The sequence below is a fragment of the Oncorhynchus gorbuscha genome, linkage group LG06, assembly GCF_021184085.1.
Source record: "Oncorhynchus gorbuscha isolate QuinsamMale2020 ecotype Even-year linkage group LG06, OgorEven_v1.0, whole genome shotgun sequence".
Lineage (NCBI taxonomy): Eukaryota > Metazoa > Chordata > Actinopteri > Salmoniformes > Salmonidae > Oncorhynchus > Oncorhynchus gorbuscha.
Genome location: NC_060178.1, coordinates 98,583,671 through 98,608,029, shown reverse-complemented (window position 1 = coordinate 98,608,029; position 24,359 = coordinate 98,583,671). Strand labels below are relative to the sequence as shown.

Genomic DNA, 24,359 nt, shown 5'->3' with positions numbered 1-24,359 from the left:
ATACTGTATGTCATCGACATGTGATGTGGCATTTGTTAGTCTTTTGAAATACCACAATATCAATGACTGAGAGATGGAAGTCCATTGAGGTGCAGATAAGCTATACATAGTCAAACAGTATCTTATCAGTCATAGACGAGGAGCCTTTCATCTGCCTTTAGATGACCAAGATAGCTCAGTAGTTGTAACTGTTTGCTAGTATTCCAGGTTGATGGGACCAGCTTAATATAACAGGTTATGAGTTTTACAGATTATACATGAGTCTGCCTGTCTTGGTCTGCTAGGTCTGATGAGAACAGAAAACGTTGTAATGATGTCTACGCCTCATTAGAAGAGAGAGCGCGAGAGAGGTGAAGACAACTAGAATGACAATTTAGACCGTCACGGAGGACCAGATTCAATCAACATATTGGTCTATGTTTCCTGCATATCTTTAGGCCAACAACAGAGCATCCCCATCCCTTTATTTAATCTATCCCAAGTAATCCCACCAGCCAGAGAGGAAGAAAAGAAGTTACTGAGACCAAAGAAAGATGAGGAGAAAGAGAGAATATCTACACTATATATACAGCAGTATGTGGACACCCCTTCAAAATTGTGGATTCTATTTCAGTCACACCCATTACTGAGCGGTGTATAACATTGAGCACACAGCCATGCAATCTCCATAGACAAACATTGGCAGTAGAATGGCTGTACTGAAGAGCTTGGTGACATTCAACGTGGCACCGTCATATGATGCCACCTTTCCAACAAGTCAGTTAGTCAAATGTATTCCCTGTAAGTGCTGTTATAGTGAAGTGGAAATGTCTAGGAGCAACAATGGCTCAGCCGTGAAGTGTTAGGCCACACAACCTCAGAATGGGACCGTCAAGTGCTGAAACGCGTAAAAATCCTCTGTCCTCACCCACTACCGAGTTCCTAATTGCTGCTGGAAGCAACGTTAGTACAATAACTTTTTGTTGGGAGCTTCCTGAAATGGATTTCCATGTCCATGCATCGGCACATGAGCCTAAAATCACCATGCGCAATGCCAAGCGTCAGCTGGAGTGGTATAAAGCTCACCACCATTGGACTGTGGAGACGTGTTCTCTGGAGTGAGAAATCACCAGACGGCCGAATCTGGGTTTGGCGGTTGCCAGGAGACCGCTACCAAGCCTAAGGTATTGTGCCAAATGTAAAGTTTGGTGGAGGAGGAATAATGGTCTGGGGCTGTTTTTCATGGTTCGGGCTCAGCCCTTTAGTTCCAGTGAAGGGAAATCTTAACACTACAGCATACAATGACATTCTAGACAATTTTGTGCTTGTGGTAACAGTTTGGGGAAGGCCCTTTCCTGTTCCAGCATGACAATGCCCCTGTGCACAAAGCGAGGTCCATACAGAAATGGTTTGTCGAGATTGTGTGGAAAAACTTGACTGGCCTGCACAGAGCCCTGACCTCGACCCCATCGAACACCTTTGACTGCGAGCAAGGCCTAATTTCAGTGCATGACCTCGCTAATCCTCTTGTGGTTGAATGGAAGCAAGTTCCCGAAGCAATGTTCCAACATCTAATTGAAAGCCTTCCCAGAAGAGTGGAGGCTGTTCTAGCAGAAAAGGGGGGACCAACTCCATATTAATGCTCATGATTTTGGTTTTGAGATGATTGATAAGCAGGTGTCCACATACTTTTGATCATGTAGTGTATAATAATGGCTGCGGCTGTGGGGTAAGAAGGGTCAAATGCGGGCGCATGGAGGCTCGGGCCCAAGAGGGGATTGAGTAACATATTCATAAAGAGATCCTGTCTCCCCCCAGATGATTCTGCCTTAGTTTTTACCCAGATATGTCCTCAAAGCTTCTCACCACTGTGAACTCTGAAACAGTGCCACTTAAATACGACCCTCCCTCCCTTCCTCCTCTTTTATTCCATGTTTTTCTCTCTTTCCATACTCCCTCCTTCCCTCCCTCTTACATACCCTCCTCCTCCCTCTCCGTCCTTCCCGGTGGTTGCCATAACAACAGCAGCACTGCGCCATTCATCTGCTGGTGTACAGAGGAGTCCTGGGCTCCCTGCTCCTGTGGAACTAGCAGTGCCTCTCACATCTATACATAACACTGCTCGCTAAGCGCCGGTCACGGACACGAATGAGCTCGCAATCCATCTATTGGCCCGTATTTGCCTCTGCTGCTTAGGAAAGATCTTCTTTTTTTGGACGGAGAAAGCTGGCCGACTGTCCAAGGATGAGTGAAGATATCAGAGAGAATGTAATCTCAGTGTCCCTCTCTCTCTCTCCCTAGTGACACAGTGACTGCTGCCTGGGTGCCTTCTTCGTCCTCCTCCTCCTCTCGCTTTTCTTGTCACCCTGCCATATCTGCTTCCTGCAACCCATATCATTTTCCGTGGCTGAATCGATCTGACTGAACGGCGTCAGCAACACTGAGACCTGTAGAGGATTACTTTGAAAGAAGAGAGGAGAGGAGGAGAGACGTTATTATTTTTCCTCCTCTGCTTGATTTGCTGTGACGCTTGCTGTGTGGGTACCAACCAAGGGGTCATCGTTGAGGGAGTAAGATCTGTTTGTGTCACTGGACGGAGAAGGAGGGGAACTGGTGCCATATTCCAGCCTTCCACAATCATGCAGGATCTGACTTGAGAATGGTGAGCCACCTCCAATTAGGGATGGGCACGGTTATTAAAATATCTGAATGGATGTTAGTATCTGATTACTTGTGTGAGTGTTCATTTTTGTAGAGATTTAGATTTTGGCCTTTAATTTATCCTTGTGAAATTGTTACATACACAAGGATATACCATACCACCTCTGCTGTAATTTACCTGGTGTGTTCCAGGCCTGGCCCAGGTTAACAGCCTCTCTGGGGGGTCAGTGTGGAGGAGTGGAGTGGATGTATTCGTCATAGGCTTGAACGCTATTGTTGGTACAGCAAGCTGGGCTTATAAGGAAAGAGAAGAGGTAGGCTAAGGTCTTTGCAGCTGTAAATATAATTTAGGCTCAGTAACTGTAGTAACTGGCTACTGATGGGTGACTGTAACACTAACTGACTACTGGTGGGTGACTGTAGCAGTAATTGGCTAATGATGGGTGACTGTAGCAGTAACTGGCTACTGATGGGTGACTGTAGCAGTAATTGGCTGCTGGTGGGTGACTGTAGCAGTAACTGGCTGCTGGTGGGTGACTATAGCAGTAACTGGCTGCTGGTGGGTGACTATAGCAGTAACTGGCTACTGGTGGGTGACTCTAGCAGTAACTGGCTGCTGGTGGGTGACTATAGCAGTAACTGGCTACTGGTGGGTGACTATAGCAGTAACTGGCTGCTGGTGGTTGACTATAGCAGTAACTGGCTACTGGTGGGTGACTCTAGCAGTAACTGGCTGCTGGTGGGTGACTATAGCAGTAACTGGCTACTGGTGGGTGACTCTAGCAGTAACTGGCTGCTGGTGGGTGACTATAGCAGTAAGTGGCTACTGGTGGGTGACTCTAGCAGTAACTGGCTACTAATGGGTGACTGTAGCAGTAATTGGCTGCTGGTGGGTAACTATAGCAGTAACTGGCTACTGGTGGGTTACTGTAGCAGTAACTGGCTGCTGGTGGGCGACTATAGCAGTAACTGGCTACTGGTGGATTACTGTAGCAGTAACTGGCTGCTGGTGGGTGACTATAGCAGTAACTGGCTACTGGTGGGTTACTGTAGCAGTAACTGGCTGCTGGTGGGCGACTATAGCAGTAACTGGCTACTGGTGGGTTACTGTAGCAGTAACTGGCTGCTGGTGGGTGACTATAGCAGTAACTGGCTACTGGTGGGTTACTGTAGCAGTAACTGGCTACTGGTGGGTGACTAGCAGTAACTGGCTACTGATGGGTGACTGTAGCAGTAATTGGCTAATGATGGGTGACTGTAGCAGTAACTGGCTCCTGGTGGGTGACTGTAGCAGTAAATGGCTACTGGTGGGTGGCTGTACCAATAACTGGCTGCTGGTGGGTGACTATAGCAGTAACTGGCTACTGGTGGGTGACTGTAGCAGTAACTGGCTACTGGTGGGTGACTGTAGCAGTAACTGGCTACTGGTGGGTGACTGTAGCAGTAACTGGCTGCTGGTGGGTGACGGGAGGAGTAACTGGCTGCTGGTGGGTGACTGTAGCAGTAACTGGCTACTGGTGGGTGACTGTAGCAGTAACTGGCTACTGTTGGGTGACTGTAGCAGTAACTGGCTACTGGTGGGTGACTGTAGCAGTAACTGGCTACTGGTGGGTGACTGTAGCAGTAACTGGCTACTGGTGGGTTACTCTAGCAGTAACTGGCTACTGATGGGTGACTGTAGCAGTAATTGGCTAATGATGGGTGACTGTAGCAGTAACTGGCTCCTTGTGCGTGACTGTAGCAGTAAATGGCTACTGGTGGGTGGCTGTACCAGTAACTGGCTGCTGTTGGGTGACTATAGCAGTAACTGGCTACTGGTGGGTGACTGTAGCAGTAATTGGCTACTGGTGGGTGACTGTAGCAGTAATTGGCTAATGATGGGTGACTGTAGCAGTAACTGGCTCCTGGTGGGTGACTGTAGCAGTAATTGGCTAATGATGGGTGACTGTAGCAGTAACTGGCTCCTGGTGGGTGACTGTAGCAGTAAATGGCTAATGATGGGTGACTGTAGCAGTAACTGGCTCCTGGTGGGTGACTGTACCAGTAACTGGCTGCTGGTGGGTGACTATAGCAGTAACTGACTACTGGTGGGTGACTGTAGCAGTAAATGGCTACTGGTGGGTGGCTGTACCAGTAACTGGCTGCTGGTGGGTGACTATTTACATTTAACTGGCTACTGGTGGGGGACTGTAGCAGTAACTGGCTACTGGTGGGTGACTGTAGTAGTAACTGGCTACTGGTGGGTGACGGGAGCAGTAACTGGCTACTGGTGGGTGACTGTAGCAGTAACTGGCTACTGGTGGGTGACTGTAGCAGTAACTGGCTAATTATGGGTGACTGTAGCAGTAAATGGCTACTGGTGGGTGGCTGTACCAGTAACTGGCTGCTGGTGGGTGACTATAGCAGTAACTGGCTACTGGTGGGTGACTGTAGCAGTAAATGGCTACTGGTGGGTTACTATAGCAGTAACTGGCTGCTGGTGGGTGACTATAGCAGTAACTGGCTACTGGTGGGTGACTGTAGCAGTAAATGGCTACTGGTGGGTTACTGTAGCAGTAACTGGCTGCTGGTGGGTGACTATAGCAGTAAATGGCTACTGGTGGGTTACTGTAGCAGTAACTGGCTGCTGGTGGGTGACTATAGCAGTAACTGGCTACTGGTGGGTGACTGTAGCAGTAATTGGCTACTGATGGGTGACTATAGCAGTAACTGGCTACTGATGGGTGACTATAGCAGTAACTGGCTACTGGTGGGTGACTGTAGCAGTAACTGGCTACTGGTGGGTGGCTGTACCAGTACCTAGCTTCTGGTGGGTGGCTGTAGTAGTAACTGGCTACTGGTGGGTGGCTGTAGTAGTAACTGGCTACTGGTGGGTGGCTGTACCAGTACCTAGCTTCTGGTGGGTGGCTGTAGTAGTAACTGGCTACTGGTGGGTGGCTGTAGTAGTAACTGGCTACTGATGAATGACTGTAGTAGTAACTGGCTACTGGTGGGTGGCTGTAATAGTAACTGGCTACTGGTGGGTGGCTGTAGTAGTAACTGGCTACTGGTGGGTGGCTGTAGTAGTAACTGGCTACTGGTGGGTGGCTGTAGTAGTAACTGGCTACTGATGAATGACTGTAGTAGTAACTGGCTACTGATGAATGACTGTAGTAGTAACTGGCTACTGATGAATGACTGTAGTAGTAACTGGCTACTGGTGGGTGACTGTAGCAGTAACTGGCTACTGGTGGGTGGCTGTAGTAGTAACTGGCTACTGGTGGGTGACTGTAGCAGTAACTGGCTACTGGTGGGTGGCTGTACCAGTACCTAGCTTCTGGTGGGTGGCTGTAGTAGTAACTGGCTACTGGTGGGTGACTGTAGCAGTAACTGGCTACTGGTGGGTGGCTGTACCAGTACCTAGCTTCTGGTGGGTGGCTGTAGTAGTAACTGGCTACTGGTGGGTGACTGTAGCAGTAACTGGCTACTGGTGGGTGGCTGTACCAGTACCTAGCTTCTGGTGGGTGGCTGTAGTAGTAACTGGCTACTGGTGGGTGGCTGTAGTAGTAACTGGCTACTGATGAATGACTGTAGTAGTAACCGGCTACCTGGTGGGTGACTGTAGTAGTAACTGGCTACTGGTGGGTGGCTGTAGTAGTAACTGGCTACTGATGAATGACTGTAGTAGTAACCGGCTACCTGGTGGGTGACTGTAGCAGTAACTGGCTCCTGGTGGGTGACTGTAGTAGTAACTGGCTACCTGGTGAGTGACTGTAGTAGTAACTGGCTACCTGGTGGGTGACTGTAGTAGTAACTGGCTCCTGGTGGGTGACTGTAGTAGTAACTGGCTACCTGGTGGGTGACTGTAGCAGTAACTGGCTCCTGGTGGGTGACTGTAGTAGTAACTGGCTACCTGGTGAGTGACTGTAGTAGTAACTGGCTACCTGGTGGGTGACTGTAGTAGTAACTGGCTACTGGTGGGTGGCTTCTGGTCCTCCCTTACTTCTAACTGTGTGTGTGTGCATCCGTTTGTTATATTATGTTAAATTACTGTGTGAACAGGTGGAAATGGTATGTTATGTATCCTTTCCGCTATCGTCTCCATAGCTCCATCAGAGCCGCCTGCATGTCTCTCTCTCTCTCTCTCTCTCTCTCTCTCTCTCTCTCTCTCTCTCTCTCTCTCTCTCTCTCTCCCTCTCTCTCTCTCTGGGGTTAGCTTGCTAGCTGGTGTGAACAGCTGAACAGAATGTCCCAATGAGAAAGATGTCTGCTGCATGAATAGTCCTTCATCAGTAGCTGGTGGTGTCAGGTGAAGAAAGGTTTTCGATGAGGAGAAGGACACACACACACCATCGACAGACAGATTCCACAGGAGTTCGCTGCTATTGTCACCTACTACAGAGAGCTGTGATGAGGCTCCTTGTTGTCTGTCAGTCTCAGTCAGGATTTTAGCGTTAAACAACCACACTCGGTCCCCCGTGACAGACTTCCTGTTTTAGACACAAACAATTGGTGTGTGTGTCCTTCTCCTCATCGAACACCTTCCTTCGTGAGTGCGTGTGGGGATTGAGGGATTGACAAATGCAGATAGGATTCATCGACCGGTACAATCACCTTTAGAGCATTGCCTAAGAAATAATGGAACTTTAAAGTGTATGGAAGTAGCATGTGCCGTTAATTGATTTTCTACATCAGTGCTGATAGACATAGACTACAGCTAGCTACACTCACATTCAAATGAAGAACGTTGCACATTAGTAATAATAGTCTGTCCAAATGAATTTAAGGTTCATTTGTTTATCAAAGGATAACCAGTGGAGCATAAAGGGTATTCTATTCTCTTCACTAAGTAAGAGCGTCTGGGTTGGTTCCTGCATGCTGGAGCTTCGTACAGAAAACCAGCCAGCTTGCCACTGAGAGAGAGACTGGTTATGTCGCAAATGGCACCCTACTCCCAATGTAGTGCACTACTTTTGACAAGGGCCAATAGGGCTCTGGTCAAAAGTAGTGCACAATTTAGGGAATAAGGTACCATTGGGGGCATCATAGACACTGTCTCCTTAGAAAAGTGGGAACAGTCTGTACTCTGTATGGTGTGACACCCCAGCAATAAATCAAACATTGACAAAACCACTCTCCTGTAAAAACCCTCACATTGTCTCTCAGAGCGAAAGGTTACAACAGGAATCTCATTATGTTTGCTGACTTGCTAGCTGGTGGAGTAGTGGAGAGGTGGAGGCTGTTGAAAAGTACTTAGAGCCCATCAACTCATCCCATCATCTCAGTGTCACCGCGGCAACACAACTCATCCACAATTTTGTTGCCATAATTAACCCTTCACTATGAGTTAATGCAGGTAAAAGGGATAGTTCACCTAAATTACAAAAGTACATGTTGGTTTCCTTACACTGTTTCCTTGACACTTTGTCCACAGGCTAACATTTTCGCATTTGTGGCACAAATCCCATTCAGGACATGGTACCAATATTAGCATCATTCAAATCATCTATAAGTGACTTTGTTGAACTTCACAATATATTTTAGATTATTTTTGATGATTTGGAAATTAAATGGAAATGGACTATTGGTTAATTTTTATGGAATTGAGTTTCGTTTTGTTAAGACCCTCCAGGAATGGACTTGTCCAGAGCAGAATGTGGATAAATACTTTTTTGTTCTTTCTATCTATAAAATTCTAAATTGACAACATACAGTATCAAAAATTCCCTCTGGGCAAGTCTGAAGAAAATACACTTAAATCCACTTCAATCAGATCACTGGTCACCAACCTTTTCTGATAAATTATCACTTTTTGAGACCTCTACCGCTCAGATTTGGTTGTTGTTCAAACATGACTTAAAAAGCATAAATCTATGCAACATTAACCAATTCAAAACAGTTCTGTGGCAGTGCAGTTTTTGCAGTAGGCTATAGACCCAATACATTATTACTGCACATTGGCTATGCTTGAATTGACCTGCCAATGTTGTTCTCCTCAGACCATTTTGAAATTATATTTGTAAAGAAAATGTGGTATATGATCACACTGGTAATAGATCATTGAGCATAATAATGAGCTTTTTTTACTGGACTGATGAACTTCACCTGATGGTCAGTCTGAGGGTAGAGAGGTAGGGAGCAGCAATAAGGCTGCCTGTCACCCAACTCACCGTCCATCTGCTCTCCCTCCCTCTGCTGAGAAAAGGGGACACAGTCTTCCAGCTGATGGGGAAACTCAAGTCACAGTGCATTATTTCTGCCTCATGCACCACTTCATGTCGTTACTCCTATGACCAGAGAAAATGAGATATTCTTAGATATTAAAAAAGACACAAGCCGCGAATAATAACCACACAAGTTTATCAGAACACTTTGCTTTAGTCATTCATTACAGCTGTAATGCTGGTTGTAGAGATCCCCCGGTTGTTGACCGCTGGTGTAGAGGAAGGGGAGGAGCTGTAGTCATTCATTACAGCTGTAATGCTGGTTGTAGAGATCCCCCTGTCATGTTTTGTCATTAATTATCATGTCTTGTCCTTGTGCTTTCCCTTCTGTTCGTTTCCCTCTGCTGGTCTTATTAGGTTCTTTCCCTCTTTTTATCCCTCTCTCTCCCCCTCCCTCTCTCACTCTCTCGCTCTCTCTTCTCTCTATCGTTCCGTTCCTGCTCCCAGCTGTTCCTATTCCCCTAATCATCATTTAGTCTTCCCACACCTGTTCCCGATCCTTTTCCCTGATTAGAGTCCCTATTTCTCTCCCTGTTTTCCGTACCTGCCCTGTCGGATCCTCATCTATAATTCACCGTGCTGTGTCTATGTTTTGCCCTGTCGTGTCGTGTTTCCCTCAGATGCTGCGTGGTGAGCAGGTGTCTGAGTCTGCTAGGTTCAAGTGCCTTCCCGAGGCAACCTGCAGTTCTCGATCAAGTCTCCTGTCTGTTCTCATCTTTACGAGTAGAATTATGCTTTTTGTTTTGTATAGTTTCTTTCTGGATTAAAAACTCTGTTTTCGCCAAGTCGCTTTTGGGTCCTCATTCACCTGCATAACAGAAGGATCCGACCAAGGAATGGACCCAGCGACTACAGAGGCTCGTAACACTGCCGTCGAGATCCAAGGAGCCATGCTCGGCAGACACGAGCAGGAATTGTCTGCTGCTCGCCATGCCGTGGAGAACCTGGCCGCTCAGGTTTCCGACCTCTCTGGACAGTTCCAGAGTCTTCGTCTCGTGCCACCTGTTACTTCCTGGCCGAGCCTCCAGAACCTAGGGTTAATAACCCACCTTGCTACTCCGGGCAGCCCACTGAGTGCCGCTCCTTTCTCACCCAGTGTGAGATTGTGTTCTCTCTCCAACCCAACACATACTCTAGAGAGAGAGCTCGGGTTGCTTACGTCATTTCACTCCTTACTGGCCGGGCCCGAGAGTGGGGCACAGCTATCTGGGAGGCAAGGGCTGATTGTTCTAACAATTACCAGAACTTTAAAGAGGAGATGATTCGGGTTTTTGACCGTTCAGTTTTTGGTGGGGAGGCTTCTAGGGCCCTGGCTTCCCTATGCCAAGGTGATCGATCCATAACGGATTACTCTATAGAGTTTCGTACTCTTGCTGCCTCTAGTGACTGGAACGAGCCGGCGCTGCTCGCTCGTTTTCTGGAGGGACTCCACACAGTGGTCAAAGATGAGATTCTCTCTCGGGAGGTTCCCTCCAGTGTGGACTCTTTGATTGCTCTCGCCATCCGCATAGAACGACGGGTAGATCTTCGTCACCAGGCTCGTGGAAGAGAGCTCGCATCAACGGTGTTTCCCTGCTCCGCATCGCAACCATCTCCCTCCTCTGGCTCTGAGACTGAGCCCATGCAGCTGGGAGGGATTCGCATCTCGACTAAGGAGAGGGAACGGAGGATCACCAACCGCCTGTGCCTCTATTGCGGATTTGATGGACATTTTGTTTATTCATGTCCAGTAAGAGGCCAGAGCCCATCAGTAAGCGGAGGGCTACTGGTGAGCGCTACTACTCAGGTCTCTTCATCTAGATCCTGTACTACTATGTCGGTCCATCTACGCTGGACCGGTTCGGGTGCTACATGCAGTGCCTTGATTGACTCTGGGGCTGAGGGTTGTTTCATGGACGAAGCATGGGTTCGGAAACATAACATTCCTTTCAGACAGTTAGACAAGCCTACGCCCATGTTTGCCTTAGATGGTAGTCATCTTCCCAGTATCAGATTTGAGACACTACCTTTAACTCTCACAGTATCTGGTAACCACAGTGAGACTATTTCTTTTTTGATTTTTCGTTCACCTTTCACACCTGTTGTTTTGGGTCATCCCTGGCTAGTATGTCATAATCCTTCTATTAATTGGTCTTGTAATTCTATCCTATCCTGGAACGTATCTTGTCATGTGAAGTGCTTAATGTCTGCCATCCCTCCCATTTCTTCTGTCCCCACTTCTCAGGAGGAACCTGGCGATTTGACAGGAGTGCCGGAGGAATATCATGATCTGCGCACGGTCTTCAGTCGGTCCCGAGCCAACTCCCTTCCTCCTCACCGGTCGTATGATTGTAGTATTGATCTCCTTCCGGGGACCACTCCTCCTCGGGGTAGACTATACTCTCTGTCGGCTCCCGAACGTAAGGCTCTCGAGGATTATTTATCTGTGTCTCTTGACGCCGGTACCATAGTGCCTTCTTCCTCTTCGGCCGGGGCGGGGTTCTTTTTTGTTAAGAAGAAGGACGGTACTCTGCGCCCCTGCGTGGATTATCGAGGGCTGAATGACATAACGGTTAAGAATCGTTATCCGCTTCCCCTTATGTCATCAGCCTTCGAGATTCTGCAGGGAGCCAGGTGCTTTACTAAGTTGGACCTTCGTAACGCTTACCATCTCGTGCGCATCAGAGAGGGGGACGAGTGGAAAACGGCGTTTAACACTCCGTTAGGGCATTTTGAGTACCGGGTTCTGCCGTTTGGTCTCACCAATGCGCCAGCTGTTTTTCAGGCATTAGTTAATGATGTTCTGAGAGACATGCTGAACATCTTTGTTTTTGTCTATCTTGACGATATCCTGATTTTTTCACCGTCACTCGAGATTCATGTTCAGCACGTTCGACGTGTTCTACAGCGCCTTTTAGAGAATTGTCTCTACGTAAAGGCTGAGAAGTGCTCTTTTCATGTCTCCTCCGTTACTTTTCTCGGTTCCGTTATTTCCGCTGAAGGCATTCAGATGGATTCCGCTAAGGTCCAAGCTGTCAGTGATTGGCCCGTTCCAAGGTCACGTGTCGAGTTGCAGCGTTTTTAGGTTTCGCTAATTTCTATCGGCGTTTCATTCGTAATTTCGGTCAAGTTGCTGCCCCTCTCACAGCTCTTACTTCTGTCAAGACGTGTTTTAAGTGGTCCGGTTCCGCCCAGGGAGCTTTTGATCTTCTAAAAGAACGTTTTACGTCCGCTCCTATCCTCGTTACTCCTGACGTCACTAGACAATTCATTGTCGAGGTTGACGCTTCAGAGGTAGGCGTGGGAGCCATTCTATCCCAGCGCTTCCAGTCTGACGATAAGGTTCATCCTTGCGCTTATTTTTCTCATCGCCTGTCGCCATCTGAGCGCAACTATGATGTGGGTAACCGTGAACTGCTCGCCATCCGCTTAGCCCTAGGCGAATGGCGACAGTGGTTGGAGGGGGCGACCGTTCCTTTTGTCGTTTGGACAGACCATAAGAACCTTGAGTACATCCGTTCTGCCAAACGACTTAATGCCCGTCAAGCTCGTTGGGCGTTGTTTTTCGCTCGTTTCGAGTTTGTGATTTCTTACCGTCCGGGTAGCAAGAACACCAAGCCTGATGCCTTATCCCGTCTGTTTAGTTCTTCTGTGGCTTCTACTGATCCCGAGGGGATTCTTCCTTATGGGCGTGTTGTCGGGTTGACAGTCTGGGGAATTGAAGGACAGGTTAAGCAAGCACTCACGCACACTGCGTCGCCGCGCGCTTGTCCTAGTAACCTCCTTTTCGTTCCTGTTTCCACTCGTCTGGCTGTTCTTCAGTGGGCTCACTCTGCCAAGTTAGCTGGTCATCCCGGTGTTCGAGGCACTCTTGCGTCTATTCGCCAGCGCTTTTGGTGGCCGACTCAGGAGCGTGACACGCGCCGTTTCGTGGCTGCTTGTTCGGACTGCGCGCAGACTAAGTCGGGTAACTCTCCTCCTGCCGGTCGTCTCAGACCGCTCCCCATTCCTTCTCGACCATGGTCTCACATCGCCCTAGACTTCATTACCGGTCTGCCTTTGTCTGCGGGGAAGACTGTGATTCTTACGGTTGTCGATAGGTTCTCTAAGGCGGCACATTTCATTCCCCTCGCTAAACTTCCTTCTGCTAAGGAGACGGCACAAATCATTATCGAGAATGTGTTCAGAATTCATGGCCTCCCGTTAGACGCCGTTTCAGACAGAGGCCCGCAATTCACGTCACAGTTTTGGAGGGAGTTCTGTCGTTTGATTGGTGCGTCCGTCAGTCTCTCTTCCGGGTTTCATCCCCAGTCTAACGGTCAAGCAGAGAGGGCCAATCAGACGATTGGTCGCATACTACGCAGCCTTTCTTTCAGAAACCCTGCGTCTTGGGCAGAACAGCTCCCCTGGGCAGAATACGCTCACAACTCGCTTCCTTCGTCTGCTACCGGGTTATCTCCGTTTCAGAGTAGTCTGGGTTACCAGCCTCCTCTGTTCTCATCCCAGCTTGCCGAGTCCAGCGTTCCCTCCGCTCAAGCGTTTGTCCAACGTTGTGAGCGCACCTGGAGGAGGGTGAGGTCTGCACTTTGCCGCTACAGGGCACAGACTGTGAGAGCCGCCAATAAACGCAGGATTAAGAGTCCAAGGTATTGTTGCGGCCAGAGAGTGTGGCTTTCCACTCGCAACCTTCCTCTTACGACAGCTTCTCGTAAGTTGACTCCGCGGTTCATTGGTCCGTTCCGTGTCTCCCAGGTCGTCAATCCTGTCGCTGTGCGACTGCTTCTTCCGCGACATCTTCGTCGCGTCCATCCTGTCTTCCATGTCTCCTGTGTCAAGCCCTTTCTTCGCACCCCCGTTCGTCTCCCTTCCCCCCCTCCCGTCCTTGTCGAGAGCGCACCTATTTACAAGGTACATAAGATCATGGACATGCGTTCTCGGGGACGGGGTCACCAATACTTAGTGGATTGGGAGGGTTACGGTCCTGAGGAGAGGAGTTGGGTTCCGTCTCGGGACGTGCTGGACCGTTCACTCATTGATGATTTCCTCCGTTGCCGCCAGGATTCCTCCTCGAGTGCGCCAGGAGGCGCTCGGTGAGTGGGGGGGTACTGTCATGTTTTGTCATTAATTATCATGTCTTGTCCTTGTGCTTTCCCTTCTGTTCGTTTCCCTCTGCTGGTCTTATTAGGTTCTTTCCCTCTTTTTATCCCTCTCTCTCCCCCTCCCTCTCTCACTCTCTCGCTCTCTCTTCTCTCTATCGTTCCGTTCCTGCTCCCAGCTGTTCCTATTCCCCTAATCATCATTTAGTCTTCCCACACCTGTTCCCGATCCTTTTCCCTGATTAGAGTCCCTATTTCTCTCCCTGTTTTCCGTACCTGCCCTGTCGGATCCTCATCTATAATTCACCGTGCTGTGTCTATGTTTTGCCCTGTCGTGTCGTGTTTCCCTCAGATGCTGCGTGGTGAGCAGGTGTCTGAGTCTGCTAGGTTCAAGTGCCTTCCCGAGGCAACCTGCAGTTCTCGATCAAGTCTCCTGTCTGTTCTCATCTTTACGAGTAGTATTATGCTTTTTGTTTTGTATAGTTTCTTTCTGGATTAAAAACTCTGTTTTCGCCAAGTCGCTTTTGGGTCCTCATTCACCTGCATAACACCCCCGGTTGGTGACCGCTGGTGTAGAGGAAGGGGAGGAGCTGTAGTCATTCATTACAGCTGTAATGCTGTTTGTAGAGATCCCCCGGTTGTTGACCGCTGGTGTAGAGGAAGGGGAGGAGCTGTAGTCATTCATTACAGCTGTAATGCTGGTTGTAGAGATCCCCCGGTTGTTGACCGCTGGTGTAGAGGAAGGGGAGGAGCTGTAGTCATTCATTACAGCTGTAATGCTGGTTGTAGAGATCCCCCGGTTGTTGACCGCTGGTGTAGAGGAAGGGGAGGAGCTGTAGTCATTCATTACAGCTGTAATGCTGGTTGTAGAGATCCCCCAGTTGGTGACCGCTGGTGTAGAGGAAGGGGAGGAGCTGTAGTCATTCATTACAGCTGTAATGCTGGTTGTAGAGATCCCCCGGTTGTTGACCGCTGGTGTAGAGGAAGGGGAGGAGCTGTAGTCATTCATTACAGCTGTAATGCTGGTTGTAGAGATCCCCCGGTTGGTGACCGCTGGTGTAGAGGAAGGGGAGGAGCTGTAGTCATTCATTACATCTGTAATGTTGGTTGTAGAGATCCCCCGGTTGGTGACCGCTGGTGTAGAGGAAGGGGAGGAGCTGTAGTCAGGAGTAGGAGTTAAATTGGAAAGTAAAATAATTTATTGGGAATGACTGTTGTTCCATTGGGTTCACACAGGGTGATTTAACAGTGCAAGACTTGTCAAGAAGCAGCTATAGATTTGGAATGAGTCAATTTAACCCATTAGTAGGAGTCAGTCAGTATATGTTGGAAACTAAGTGAATTTATTGTCAATATCTATAACTTTTTTGTTCAATTGGGTTTTCCATTGGGTTCTTATACAGTGGAAGCTTGCGTCCCAAATTGCACCCCATTTCCTATACAGTGCACTTTTTTGACCAGGGCCCATAGCAGTGCACTATATAGGGAATTGGGTGCCATTTGGGACGTACACCAAGATTGTTCTAGAATAAGCTGCATTAGTGTAAGAATGAGAAACCCGCAGTGTGCTATTAATAGGCCTGATAATGATTTGCTTACAAAACACAGCAGTGGGATTACCATGCGTTACGTACCCTGACTACCCCACCACTCATCTGCTAATGATGATGCTACCAAGCTCAGCAAATCAGGTGTCTGTATATCTGTCTGTGTGTGCCTGCGTGCATGTGTGTGTGTGACAGTGGTTATGTTGAGCCATATATGTTAGTGTTTTAGGATTCAGGGCACCACACTAGTGTTTTCAATGGGTGATACTAGTGCTATAACTGTAATTAGGTGAATGGATGGCCTCCATTAAGCATTGCTCTTCTCTCTATTCTCATCCTCTTTACAGGAAAATTGCTTTCACTAACATCAGTGACTTTAAAGCATTTTCACTCTGTTTCTCCTCTCCCCTGTTGAGCTCCAATCACCTCCACTCTGTTTCTCCTCTCCCCTGTTGAGCTCCAATCACCTCCACTCTGTTTCTCCTCTCCCCTGTTGAGCTCCAATCACCTCCACTCTGTTTCTCCTCTCCCCTGTTGAGCTCCAATCACCTCCATTCTGTTTCTCCTCTCCTCTGTTGAGCTCCAATCACCTCCATTCTGTTTCTCCTCTCCCCTGTTGAGCTCCAATCACCTCCACTCTGTTTCTCCTCTCCCCTGTTGAGCTCCAATCACCTCCACTCTGTTTCTCCTCTCCGCTGTTGAGCTCCAATCACCTCCATTCTGTTTCTCCTCTCCCCGTTGATCTCCAATCACCTTCACTCTGTTTCTCCTCTCCCATGTTGAGCTCCAATCACCTCCACTCTGTTTCTCCTCTCCCCGTTGATCTCCAATCACCTCCACTCTGTTTCTCCTCTCCCCGTTGATCTCCAATCACCTTCACTCTGTTTCTCCTCTCCCCGTTGATCTCCAATCACCTTCACTCTGTTTCTCCTCTCCCCGTTGATCTCCAATCACCTCCACTCTGTTTCTCCTCTCCCCTGTTGAGCTCCAATCACCTCCACTCTGTTTCTCCTTTCCCCGTTGATCTCCAATCACCTCCACTCTGTTTCTCCTCTCCCCTGTTGAGCTCCAATCACCTCCACTATGTTTCTCCTCTCCCCTGTTGAGCTCCAATCACCTCCACTCTGGTTCTCCTCTCCCCGTTGATCTCCAATCACCTTCACTCTGTTTCTCCTCTCCCCGTTGATCTCCAATCACCTCCACTCTGTTTCTCCTCTCCCCTGTTGAGCTCCAATCACCTCCACTATGTTTCTCCTCTCCCCGTTGCGCTCCAATCACCTCAATAACAAGAGAACTCAATAACCAGAGGTCTTAGCGTGGAATGGACGTAAAGTGTCTTTTATGGTTTTAGAAAAGTGCTGTATAAATCATTGGTATAATTAACCTTCTATTTGACTCCGTGTCAGCCAGGGTATCCATCTACAGCAGGGGTATGAATATCTCACCCTATGAGGTCCGGAGCCTGCTGGTTTTCTGATCCGTCACTGATTAGAGAGGAAAAATGAAAGAAAGCATTGGAACTGGCTTCACAGTACAGATTTGAATTGAAGGGATCTACAGTATGTGAGGTTATTCACAGTATTGATGAGGATGTTTTCTGTGCTTCTGCTTGCTTTTTGGAGTCTAGGCCGGGTTACTGTAAAGCACTTTGTGAGAAACTGCTAATGTATAAAGGGCTTTATAAATACATGTACTTGATTGATTGAGGGGGTTAGGTTGGGGGAATATGTATATACAGTGTGATGTTAGAGGTAGGAGGACCTGCCAAGACCTGCAACCGACCTAGACCATCATGCACTGCTCTGGGCCTATAAATAATCTCACTAGGGATTAGAATTCAGCTGGGACTGGGGTCAGGGGTTAAGGGTCAAGGCATGTTGGCTATTAGAATCTGCTCCATCATCCATCCACATTAGGTCTGAGGCCATTCTACGGTACTTTCACCTCTTAAATACACTGCTTAATCACAGTCACATAACTCTACAATGATGGTGTCATTCTCAAGTCTCTCTCTCTCTTCCTCCACTATGTTTACCTGAAGACTGCCTCCTCAATGTGTTACTGGTATGTCATTCTCAGCGTGTTCCAGCTATACACTCACCCTCTAGTTTTCCTCCACTATAGTTATCTGAAGACTGCCTCAATGTGTTACTGGTATGTCATTCTCAGCGTGTTCCAGCTATACACTCACCCTGTAGTCTTCCTCCACTATGTTTACCTGAAGACTGCCTCCTCAATGTGTTACTGGTAAGTCATTCTCAGCGTGTTCCAGCTATACACTCACCCTGTAGTCTTCCTCCACTATGTTTACCTGAAGACTGCCTCCTCAATGTGTTACTGGTATGTCATTCTCAGCGTGTTCCAGCTATACACTCACCCTGTAGTCTTCCTCCACTATGTTTACCTGAAGACTGCCTCCTCAATGTGTTACTGGTATGTCATTCTCAGCGTGTTCCAGCTATACACTCACCCTGTAGTCTTCCTCCACTATAGTTATCTGAAGACTGCCTCCTCAATGTGTTACTGGTATGTCATTCTCAGCGTGTTCCAGCTATACACTCACCCTGTAGTCTTCCTCCACTATAGTTATCTGAAGACTGCCTCCTCAATGTGTTACTGGTATGTCATTCTCAGCGTGTTCCAGCTATACACTCACCCTGTAGTCTTCTTCCACTATGTTTACCTGACGACTGCCTCCTCAATGTGTTACTGGTATGTCATTCTCAGCGTGTTCCAGCTATACACTCACCCTGTAGTCTTCCTCCACTATAGTTATCTGAAGACTGCCTCCTCAATATGTTACTGGTATGTCATTCTCAGCGTGTTCCAGCTATACACTCACCCTGTAGTCTTCCTCCACTATAGTTACCTGACGACTGCCTCCTCAATGTGTTACTGGTATGTCATTCTCAGCGTGTTCCAGCTATACACTCACCCTGTAGTCTTCCTCCACTATAGTTACCTGAAGACTGCCTCCTCAATATGTTATTGGTATGTCATTCTCAGCATGTTCCAGCTATACACTCACCCGGTAGTCTTCCTCCACTATAGTTATCTGAAGACTGCCTCCTCAATGTGTTACTGGTATGTCATTCTCAGCGTGTTCCAGCTATACACTCACCCTGTAGTCTTCCTCCACTATAGTTATCTGAAGACTGCCTCCTCAATATGTTATTGGTATGTCATTCTCAGCATGTTCCAGCTATACACTCACCCTGTAGTCTTCCTCCACTATAGTTATCTGAAGACTGCCTCCTGAATGTGTTGTAGTAATTACTGTAGAGGTATTGTAGTAATTACTGTAGAGGTATTGTAGTAATTACTGTAGAGGTATTGTAGTAGTTACTTTAGAGGTACTGTAGTAGTTACTGTAGAGGTACTGTAGTAATTACTGTAGAGGTACTGTAGTAATTACTGTAGAGGTATTGCAGTAGTTACTGTAGAGGTATTGTAGTAATTACTGTAGAGGTACTGTAGTAGTTACTGTAGAGGTACTGTAGTAGTTACTTAAGAGGTGCTGTAGTAGTGAATGTAGAGATACTGTAGTAGTGACTGTAGAGATACTGTAGTACTGACTGTAGAGGTACTGTAGTAGTGACTGTAGAGGTACTGTAGTAGTTACTGTAGAGGTACTGTAGTAGTGACTGTAGAGGTACTGTAGTAGTGACTGTAGAGGTACTGTAGTAGTTACTGTAGAGGTGCGGTAGTAGTGACTGTAGAGGTACTGTAGTAGTTACTGTAGAGGTACTGTAGTAGTTACTGTAGAGGTATTGTAGTAGTTACTGTAGTAGTGACTGTAGAGGTACTGTAGTAGTGACTGTAGAGGTACTTTAGTAGTTACTCTAGAGGTACTGTAGTAGTGACTGTAGAGGTACTGTAGTAGTGACTGTAGAGGTACTGTAGTAGTGACTGTAGAGGTACTTTAGTTGTGACTGTAGAAGTACTTTAGTAGTTACTGTAGAGGTACTGTACTAGTGACTGTAGATGTACCGTAGTAGTGACTGTAGAGGTACTTTAGTTGTGACTGTGGAGGTACTTTAGTAGATACTGTAGAGGTACTGTAGTAGTGACTGTAGAGCAGTGGTTCTTAACCTTGTTGGAGGTACTGAACCCCACCAGTTTCATATGCGCATTCACCGAACCCTTCTTAATTGGAAAAATAAAATGTGATTTTATTAACTCAAAACATAGGTATATATTTTACTGGTGCACAAAATGAACCGTGCATCAACATCACTGTCTTCAAAGAACAAAATAATCAAAACATGATTTTCACACAAAAACAAAAACATAATAATTAATATTTACTGCAAATCAGTGTGACTTCTGCTGTTGCCTTTCAGAGACCAGTTCAGAAATGCGCGGCTTCACCTTGGCAAGTGCCACTCTCATGTCATTTTCACTACAAAGTCTGTTCCTTTTCTTCCTTTTTTATGTCCAGCATTCTCAAAGGATTGCTCACAAAGATATGTTGTAACAAACGGTATGAAAATCTCCAGAGCTTTCTTAGCAATAACAGGGTACGTTACCATTTGTTGACACCAAAACGTTGAAAGCGTTGTTGTTCTGAAGAGTTGCTGTTGAACCTGGCTCTGCTGAATTTCAATGATTTCATCGAGGTATTCATCATTGACATCTGTCTCAACACGTGAATGGCTGTCTCACCCATGCTGGATATGACTCTCTTGTAGGGAAGTATCCGTCGAGAGACTTTGCAAGCTCATCTAAGTGCGTGTCAATTGCTTGCTTCAGTTCAGCGGGTACAGAAATGTCTCAGATTCCAGATACAACTTCGATCTTACTTACACAGTCGTCCAGCAGGGGAAAGTTTGCGAAGTTATCGTTCTCTGTTCGTCGTTTCCATAACAGTAGCTTTTTTTGAAAAGCCTTCAAGTTTTCCTCCTCTTCGATGATGTTGACTCCACCGCCCTGCACTCCACCGATGATTGAGAGCTGCGAAGATATCAGCCATGTATGCTAAAATGAGAATGAACTCAGGATTTTTGAAGCAATCTGCATGACAATGTTGGTGCTCTTGCAAAAATAGGGCTAATTCCACACGCACGGCAAAAACACGACTCTAGTTCTTCTCCGTAACATCACCCTGTCCAGACTCTCTAGTTCTTCTTCCTAACATCCCCCTGTTCAGACTCTCTAGTTCTTCTTCCTAACACCCCCTGTCCAGACTATCTAGTTCTTCTCCCTAACATCCCCCTCTCCAGACTATCTAGTTCTTCTGCCTATCACCCCCCTGTCGAGACTCTAGTTCTTCTCCCTAACACCCCCCTGTCCAGACTCTCTAGTTCTTCCTGATGCCCCCGTCTAGACTCTCTAGTTCTTCTTCCTAACACGCCCCTGTCCAGACTCTCTAGTTCTTCTTCCTAACACCCCCCTGTCCAGACTCTCTAGTTCTTCTCCCTAACACCCCCTGTCCAGACTCTAGTTCTTCTTCCTAACACCCCCTGTCCAGACTCTAGTTCATCTCCTTAACACCCCCTGTCCAGAGACTCTCTAGTTCTACTTCCTAACATCCCCCTGTCCAGACTCTCTAGTTCTTGTCCCTAACATCCCCCTGTCCAGAATCTCTAGTTCTTCTTCCTAACACCCCACTGTCCAGACTCTCTAGTTCTTCTCCCTAACATCCCCCTGTCCAGACTCTCTAGTTCTTCTCCCTAACATCCCCCTGTCCAGACTCTCTAGTTCTTCTTCCTAACATTCCCCTGTCCAAACTCTTTAGTTCTTCCTGACCCCCCCATGTTCAGGCACACTAGTTCTTTCTGACACCCCATGTCCAGACTCACTTGTTCTTTCTGACCCCCTCTCCCCCATTTCCAGACTCGCTAGTTCTTCCTGACCCCCATGTTCAGACTGTCTAGTTCTTAGTCACTCTTTCTCTCTAATCCTCTCCCTCAGTCCCTCTCCCTCTACTGCTCTACCACTCCCCCTCTCTCTACCTCTCTACCACTTCCCCTCGCTCCCCATTTCTCTACCTTTCTACCACTCCCCCTCGCTCCGACCTCTTTCTCCCCCTCACTCTCACACTCCTCTCCCATACCACGTCTTCGGTTTCTGTTTAGATCACAGCGGGCCATTCCTCTGCATCCCCGTGGAAAGTCCGGTTTTCTCCCTACGTTCCGCTCTTTCCCACCACAGGAGAACAACATCAGCTTGGGCCGTTAAATGTGGTGAAGGCATGGAATACCAATGCTGTTACTGCTGGTACTGAGTGACAGTAGGGTGGATTGATTTGAACAGGAATTCTGCTCAGTAGGGAAAAGCCAAGAAAAGATGAGCTTTGATCTCACACATGGAACGAATGGCACTCGTGTTAGCTTTTATCAAGAGGTCTCAGGGAACGTGTGACTACCTGAGTACGAGTTTAACATCTGATCTTAGGACAGAATACTAGACCACAGGTCCCATTCTGCCTTGTGTCTGTGTCTAGACTTGTGTGTATGCGTGCATGCATGTGTATCCTCCCAATTCTTATAGCATAGCCTCCACTACTGTACATCGTACAACCCATCCTACTGTACAGGATGTGAACAGCGCCTCTGTCATGGAAGTAGCCATAGAGATCCTATACATTATTCTAATTCCTAACCATAGAGATCCTATACATTATTCTAATTCCTAACCATAGAGATCCTATACATTATTCTAATTCCTAACCATAGAGATCCTATACATTATTCTAATTCCTAACCATAGAGATCCTATACATTATTCTAATTCCTAACCATAGAGATCCTATACATTATTCTAATTCCTAACCATAGAGATCCTATACATTATTATAATTCCTAACCATAGAGATCCTATACATCATTCTAATTCCTAACCATAGAGTGTCACGATCGTCATATGGAGTAGAAGGTGAGGACCAAAATGCAGCGTGGTTAGCATACATTCTTCTTTATTGAAGAAAGAACATGAAGTAACCTGAACCAAAACAAAGTAAACAAATAACGACCGTGAAGCCATAATAAGAAAACTATGCTGACACAAGCAACTAACATAGACACAGATAATCACCCACAAAGTACCCACAGAATATGGCTGCCTAAATATGGTTCCCAATCAGAGACAACGATAGACAGCTGCCTCTAATTGAGAACCAATCTAGGCAACGATAGACATACAATTTACCTAGAAAGGAAACAGCCCCATAAACATACAAAACCCCTAGAGAAGAAAAAAACAAACATACATAACACATGTCACACCCTGACCTAACCAAAATAACAAGGAAAACAAAGAATACTAAGGTCAGGGTGTGACATAGAGATCCTATACATTATTCTAATTCCTAATCCTATGGAAATAGCCTTGTAATCTAGTGTTACTGTGTTACCGAAACAATAGTCTCTCCTATTCAGTGGCTACTGATGTTGATTTTGGGGGGAATGTGGGGGCTTACATGGCTTAACCCTCCTCTCTCACTTCACCTGTAATCCCTGCTCTCCTGTGGTATGGAGGTATGGGGCTCCCCTGCTCTCCTGTGGTATGGAGGTATGGGGCTCCCCTGCTCTCCTGTGGTATGGCGGTATGGGGCTCCCCTGCTCTCCTGTGGTATGGAGGTATGGGGCTCCCCTGCTCTCCTGTGGTATGGCGGTATGGGGCTCCCCTGCTCTCCTGTGGTATGGAGGTATGGGGCTCCCCTGCTTTCCTGTGGTATGGAGGTATGGGGCTCCCCTGCTCTCCTGTAGTATGGAGGTATGGGGCTCCCCTGCTCTCCTGTGGTATGGTATGGGGCTCCTCTGCTCTCCTGTAGTATGGAGGTATGGGGCTCCCCTGCTCTCCTCTGGTATGGAGGTATGGGGCTCCCCTGCTCTCCTGTAGTATGGAGGTATGGGGCTCCCCTGCTCTCCTGTAGTATGGAGGTATGGAGGTATGGAGGTATAGAGGTATGGAGGTATGGGGCTCCCCTGCTCTCCTGTGGTATGGAGGTATGGGGCTCCCCTGCTCTCCTGTGGTATGGAGGTATGGGGCTCCCCTGCTCTCCTGTGGTATGGAGGTATGGGGCTCCCCTGCTCTCCTGTAGTATGGAGGTATGGAGGTATAGAGGTATGGAGGTATGGGGCTCCCCTGCTCTCCTGTGGTATGGAGGTATGGGGCTCCCCTGCTCTCCTGTGGTATGGAGGTATGGGGCTCCCCCGCTCTCCTGTGGTATGGAGGTATGGGGCTCCCCTGCTCTCCTGTGGTATGGATGTAGGGAGCTCCCCCGCTCTCCTGTAGTATGGAGGTATGGGGCTCCCCTGCTCTCCTGTGGTATGGAGGTATGGGGCTCCCCCGCTCTCCTGTGTATGGATGTAGGGAGCTCCCCCGCTCTCCTGTAGTATGGAGGTATGGGGCTCCCCTGCTCTCCTGTGGTATGGAGATATGGGGCTTGCCTGCACCTGTGGTATGGAGGAATGGGGCTCCCCTGCTCTCCTGTGGTATGGAGATATGGGGCTTGCCTGCACCTGTGGTATGGAGGAATGGGGCTCCCCTTCTCAGCTGTGGTATGGAGGGTTGGTTCCCCTACTTGCTCCCCTGCTAGCTCCTCTCTCCTCTCAAAAGGTTGCAAACGGAGATAGAACCTGGTGCGTCCACACAGGAACACATTCCTCCTCGCTGCCTTTTGCGCTGGCAGATAGTTACCATGGCAACCATCTGTCTCTCTTCTCTCCCCTCCTCTCTCTCCTCAGCTCATGAATCTGATACAGGAGGACTAGGAGAGGAGAGGGAGGGGAGAGTAGGGCAAACACACAAGCTTACTTTATATATATATTTTTTTCATATTCAAATTGTGTAGCAGAGGAGTGCATGTTTCTAATTTAGTGAAATCCTTTGTCTTTTTGCTTTGGAAGCTGTCCAAGATCTAGGCTGTCACTTGGATAAATTCAATAACA

General features: G+C 47.6%; 1 pseudogene; it reads left to right on the top strand.

Annotated features, from left to right (window-relative positions):
- LOC124038602 overlaps positions 1–24,359 on the top strand; it is a 273,183-nt pseudogene that overhangs the window by 103,612 nt on the left and 145,212 nt on the right.